The sequence below is a fragment of the Chrysochloris asiatica genome, unplaced genomic scaffold, assembly GCF_000296735.1.
Source record: "Chrysochloris asiatica unplaced genomic scaffold, ChrAsi1.0 scaffold00208, whole genome shotgun sequence".
Lineage (NCBI taxonomy): Eukaryota > Metazoa > Chordata > Mammalia > Afrosoricida > Chrysochloridae > Chrysochloris > Chrysochloris asiatica.
In genome coordinates, this window is record NW_006408726.1 from 1,683,140 (window position 1) to 1,688,292 (window position 5,153).

At 46.3% G+C, this 5,153-nt stretch overlaps 1 pseudogene; it reads left to right on the forward strand.

Annotated features, from left to right (window-relative positions):
- The window catches only part of LOC102830790, a 40,892-nt pseudogene that overhangs the window by 32,327 nt on the left and 3,412 nt on the right, over positions 1-5,153 (forward strand).

Consider the following 5,153-nt stretch of genomic DNA (forward strand, 5'->3'; position numbering starts at 1 on the left):
GGGTCAAAGACAAAGCACTGGTATGTGCGAGGTTGTGAATTTCCTTTAGAAATTGGTGTTTGTCATTTTGGGGTATGGCTAGTTTTCCTTGTATATACCACTAGGGTTTGATAAAAGTGGCTTGAGGGTTGGAAGAGTAGGAGTCTTGTTCTTTTTGTGAGTATGTACTGGGGGGGAGGGGGGGAGGGGGCGGGAAGAGGAGAGCCAGTAGGAAAAGTGTTATTGCTTGGGTACTGTGGGTTGGTGTGTTGGAGTTGTGGGCTGCAGCTGATTTGGCTAGGCAGTCGACTTGACGATTGTGTTCAGAGGTGTAGCTGGAATCGTTTTGATGACGTGGCAGTGGAATAGGGCTATTTTTGAAGGTAGGAGGGCTGCTTCTAAGAGTCTGTTAATTAATTTTGCATTTATTATAGGAGTGCCTCATGCAGTTAAGAGTCCTCTTTCAGTCCAAAGCTGTGTATTTGAGTGAAGGATATTAAATATGTATTTGAATCTGTAAATATGTTAACTTGTTGGTTTTTAGCTAGGGTAAGAGCTCTTATCAAGGCTATGAGTTCAGCCTGTTGGGATGTGGTCCCTGGTGGGAGGGGTAAGGCTTCAACCACTGTGGCTGGGGGCCATGTTTGGCTGTCTGCATGAGGTGGGGGGGCTTTTATAATGACATATCCTGCTTTTGGGGGTGGAGATTTAGTGGAGCTTCCATCTGTGAACCAGTTAGGGGCCTCTAGGATGGGAATGTCTAGGACGTGATGGTAGATTGTTTGAGTGTGGCTAATGATCTGTAGACAGTCATGGTCATCTGTGTCTGTTTGTGGGCTCTCAGTTGGGGGTAAAAGAGTAGCTAAATTAAGAGAGGGACTTTTTTTAAGGTGATGCATGGATGCATAAGGATGGCATGAAGGTATTGAAATCATGAGTCAGAAATTGAAGAAAGTGTTTTGCAGCTAATCATATCTTGTAGGTTATGTGAGGAGAAGATGGTTAATATTTGGTACAAGGTGAATTTTTGTACCTCAGTAGTGAGGATTGCTCTGCTGGTTAAGGTTTTCATGCAGGCTGGCCATCCTTGGTATACAGAGTTTAGTTGCTTGGAGAGATAAGCTATAGGCAGTGGGGTATCCCCTGCTGTTTGTGCCAGGAGTCCTAGGGCTTGCTTCTCTTTTGTGGTGACATAAAGAAAGAAGGGCTTGTTATGATTAGGGATGTTGAGAGAAGGGGCTTCAGTTAATGCTTGTCTTAAAAGGTTAAAGGCATTGATCGTGTCTCATGAATTAAGTATAATTTCTGGGGATTCTGTTTTTATAAGTTGGTATAGGGGTTTTACAATTAGTGCAAAGTTTGGAACCCAGATGCAGAAATAGCCAGCTAGGCCTAGGAAATATTGGAGTTGTGTTTTTGTTTTGGGAAGGGGAATGGCTTTTGCTAGTTTTTTCTCGATCTTCTGGGATTCCTGTAGAGGTTGGTGTTAGGGAGAGACCTAGGTAAGTTACTCTTTTCTTTGTTATTTGGTCTTTGTGTTTGGACACCGATAGCCTCACTGTGCCAGTTGATTTAATAACTGGGCAGTATGCTGGAGGGAGAGGGACAAAGAAGGAGAGCATAACAATAAGTCATCAACATATTGGAGAATAATACTGGGCTTTAGGTTAAGTGTCCTTAAGTTCTTTTTGAGGGCTTGGCCAAAATTATGGGGGCTGTCCCAAAAACCCTGGACTAATACAGTCCAGGCCAACTGTTGACTAATACAGGTGTTGGGGTCTGTCCAGGTACAGGCAAATAGGGGTTGGGACGCGGGTGATACAGGAATGGAAAAGAAAGCATCTTTTAGGTCTAATACTGAAAAATAAGTAGTGTCGGGGGGGATATGGTTGAGGATAGTGTAGGGGTTAGGTACGACTGGATGGGTGGGGATTATGGCTGCACTGATATGGCATAAATCCTGAACTAGTCTGAAAGTTCCATCAGGTGTTTTTACAGGTAAGATAGGGGTATTATGGGGGAGTTGATAGGGATAAGGAGAAGGGCCTTTAGGAGGTGGGTAATGATGGGTTTTAAGTCATATAGGGCCTTGGGGGCTATAGGGTACTGGGGGACAGATATATAAGCTTGAGGATCTTTCACCTAGGTGACTACAGGTGAATGATGTGCTGCTATTACTGGCATGTTGGTGTCCCAGACTACAGGGTTGACCCCAGGTAAAGGGGGTTCTGTTGTGTTCGGGAGTATTCGGGAGATGCAAAATAGAATATAAGGGCGGGAGGGGTTTAGTTGAGTGAAATAGAGGGTGGTTCCTAATTTTTATAGGATATCTCGTCCTAGTAAGGGGGTAGGGCAACATTGTAAAACCAGGAAGGAGTGGGTAAATGATAATCTTTGGAAATTGCAGGGCACTGGGGGTGTTTGGAGGGGTGTTTCTGGGAGTCCTTTCATACCTATTACTGTAGTCGGTGGAGGAGAAAGCCGTCCAGCAAATTCAGTTAGAACAGATAGGCTGGCCACCCTGTCAAGTAGGAAAGAGATTGTCTTTCCAGTGACACGCCCTTTTACACGGAACTCAGGGGGACATGGGAGGCTGTGAGATTCCAGGCCACGTCATTGCTCAGTTAGTGGCAGGAGGGACGCCAGGCCGTTTTCAGGATTTGGGGGAGGGACTCCCTCTCTGAGGGGTGGCCTCTGTGAGGGACAGTCCATCTTCCAATCTTCCTATTGTCCTCAGGTTGGACACGGCTTTGTAGGAGGCTTAGGGTTAGGACATGCTTTTGCTCAGTGGCCTTCATTTCCACACCGGAAACACTTTTCCTGGGGGGTTGACAGTCTTGTGTCCCTTGATACGGTTATGGGTGTAGGCAGCATCTGTAGGTGAATTTTTCGCTGGAGGTGCCTTTCTTTCTCTGCTCTGTTTTCTTCCTCCTTATTATTGAAGACTTTAAAGGCAGTGTGAAGGAGCTCTCCCTGAGGGGTTTGGGGGCCTCATTCTAATCTTTGTAATTTCTTTCAAATATCTGATACTGATTGGGAAATAAATTGGAGATGGAGATAAATTCTTCCTTCTGTTGACTCAGGGTCAAGTTTGGTATATTTAGTCATTGCTTCAGTCAAGAGGGAGAAGAAAAGGGATGGGTTTTCTTCTGGCCCTTGAGTTATTTCTCTTAATTTTTCATAATTAACTGCCTTATGGGCATGTTTGTCCATAACATTTGCTAGGCAGGAGATCATATGTTCTAGCTTGGCGGGTCCGTCATCTGGAGTCTGATAATCCCACCTTGGATCAGTTTGGGGTAGTGCTCTCTGTGCTACAGGGCAGCGGGTAGGGGCTTGGTCATGCATATCATCAGCATATGCTTCCGCCGCCCTACAGACGAAATCTTTCTCTTCTCTCTTTAGTGTGCTATTGAGGATGGTATAGACATCCTGCCAGGTCAGGGAGAAGGTCTGTGAGAGATGGAGAAACTATTTTCTAAATTTTGCTGGGGTTTTGCTGAAAGATCCTAGCCTATTCTCAATTTGAGAGAGATCAGAGAGGGAAAAGGGGACATGGATACTAGTGTGGCCCCATAGCCGGCAACTTCTCTGAGAGGAAAAAGGGTTAGGGATCGTTTTGACCTTGTTGCTGGACCCGGGGGATTACTCTGATTTGTAGAATCTGGGGATGCAGGGGGTGGGGGTAGAGGAGGGTTGGGAGACTGAGGAGGGGAGGGAGCTGAAGGGGAAGAAGGTTCAGGGGGGTTGGGGCAGGGATAAAGTGGAAGATCATCTGCGGGGTCAAAAGAGGTTGGGGGGAGTGTTTCAGAGGTGTCATTATTAAGGGGGTTGGGGGTTTTTCATTAAGAAGAAGAATTTGGTGAGTGGGACATTTGGAGCATAAAGACGGCTGTGAACAAAGATAGAAAAAGGCCTGGACGTAGGGGACCTCTGACCATTTTCCGTTCCGTTGAAGAAAATTCTCTAGATCTCTGAGAATGCCGGTCTGGAACGTGGTCCTGTGTTCTGCTGGAGCTAAGAGGTTAGGAAGGGGAAAAAAAGCGAACAACTGCCCGGACAGGCAACCAAAGTTTAGAAGCTACCAAAGTGTAACCCCGGCCAAGCCTCCTCAGTTGGACTTGGTTTGCTGACAACTCTTGAAATATCTCAGAATGAAAAAATTAATCTCATGTCTAAGGATTCGCCGGTCCAGCTTCCGCAGACTAGCGCGCCTTAGATCGTGAGGAGAGAACGGGTGTGGGGAATGGGGCAAAGGCAACCCAGAACCAGCCTGGGAAAAGGGAGACAACTGCCCAGATAGGTGACCAAAGTTGTGAACATTGCAAGTCCCTTTAGAAGCTACCGGAGAGTAACCCTGGCCAAGTCTCCTCAATTGGACTTGTTTTGCTCACAACTCTGACGTGTCTCAGAATGAAACATTAATCTAACGTGAGGATTCTCCCGTCTAGCTTCCACCAGCTACCGTGCCTTAGATCCTGAGGAGAGGAAGAGAAGAGAAGAGGGTGTGGGGGAACAGGGCGAAGGCAACCCAGAATCCACCGGGGAGCTTCGCCTTACTCTCCAGGGCTTCATGTTGGTCGCCAAAATGTAAGGAAAAGAAAGAAAGAGATGAAGGAGAAAGTCTTGGCTTCAACAGCAGGCAGGTTTATTGAGAGTAAACCTGGGAGGGGGTACTCTTAAGTCTCCAAAGGAGACCAAGAGCCCGTCTATTCTCTTACAAACTGGGGTATTTAAAGGCCATGTGGTCTGCTTACAGTTCTCGTGAGTGTACAATGGGCGGGGGTATGGAGATTTGGGTGGGGGTATTTTGATGCATGGGTGCATAACGGTGGCATGTTGTTGTTATTATTAAGTACCGTCGAGTCGGTTCAGACCCATAGTGACCCTGTACAGGGTTTCCGAGGCTGTAAATCTTTACGGGAGCAGAAAGCCTCATCTTTCTCCCACGGGGCAGCTGGTAGTTTCTAACTGCTGACTTAAAGTTCACAGCCCGATTCGTAACCACTATGCTACCAATTGAATCGGTTGGACATTAACCATTTCCTTTTGGTGCAGTGACTTTGTCTATTCCTTCTATCTTCTCTTGATGCTTTCTGCATCATTCAATAATTTGCCCAGAGAATCTTTCAATAACGAAAGTCGAGGCTTGAATTTTTTCTTCAGTTCCCCCA